We start from the raw sequence: 1,091 nt of genomic DNA, 5'->3' as shown, positions 1-1,091 counted from the left end.
GCCCTAGGGAGCTGTTGCTGGTTTAATTCAATGGAACATGGTGCCAGTTTGATAACCTCATGACATGTCTACCTCATCCTTTCATCCAACATCCAACATCCAGTTTCTAAATGCAGTCGGAGCACACAAATAACCTGTGTAGAGTTATATACTGCAGTGTATCTCTAGAGAAAAATGTGAGAGCTTGACAAATGTAGAGTAAAAAATGCCATTCCAGCTGAAACTAGTTAATTCTCCTCACCATTTGGTGTAAGGTGATATTAATGATATGACAGTTTTTGTGCATAATTTTTTATTTGTTTTTCAAAAATTGTATTAGCTTTAAGCCTCTGAAAGGACTTTTCCTATAGGACGCATAATAGCTTGTATGGGCTGAGAGCATTGATACAAGATGTTGTCATGATTTTGTCCCTTTAAAAAGTTTGTATTACACTCATAAGGGAAAGCTTGCAAGCCAGGCTAACTGGGTTCCATTTGCTAACATTAGCAATGATTCCCACTAGACATTACTTTGGGTTTGTTTTATTTCGACGCCTGCTGAGTCATTGGCAGCAGCACCTGCTCACTCAGTGCTGTGTTTGTCCTCATTACAAAAAGTCTGCTGTAGCTAGCGTTAGCCGTTTAGACTGTCAAAACTCAGAGTATGAAGCAGGCCGCCCACAGAAATGGCTGGGCTACTGAAAAGGGCCAGTAAATGGGCCTTTCCCAAATCTTCTTTACTCATATCAACACGTGCACACGCTCTCTCTATCCTACATAAACATTTGGTGTAATTTGACTTTGAATGAATGCAACATTGTAAATTTCGACCCCGTCAGCTGGGACGAAAATAAAAGTTATGACAATGTCCTTCTGGCAAAAGTTTTACATTTCATTTTTTAAATTTTATCTTACGTTTTAAAACAACAGCATGAACAGTAAAATGGCTTTAAGAGAAAATTTAACACTATAAAAGTGGAAAAACAACATTTATATTAAAAATGTATAAAAAATAATTACATTTATTTGCTATATTTGCTCATTAACAAGGCCCGGATCCCCCACTGACACTGACTCTCATACACACCCTATATATATGCATTACATTAATG

The sequence above is a fragment of the Morone saxatilis genome, unplaced genomic scaffold (assembly GCF_004916995.1).
Source record: "Morone saxatilis isolate NCDOM2014 unplaced genomic scaffold, NCSU_SB_2.0 Contig1, whole genome shotgun sequence".
Taxonomy (NCBI): Eukaryota; Metazoa; Chordata; class Actinopteri; family Moronidae; genus Morone; species Morone saxatilis.
Note: the sequence above shows the minus strand (reverse complement) of the source record.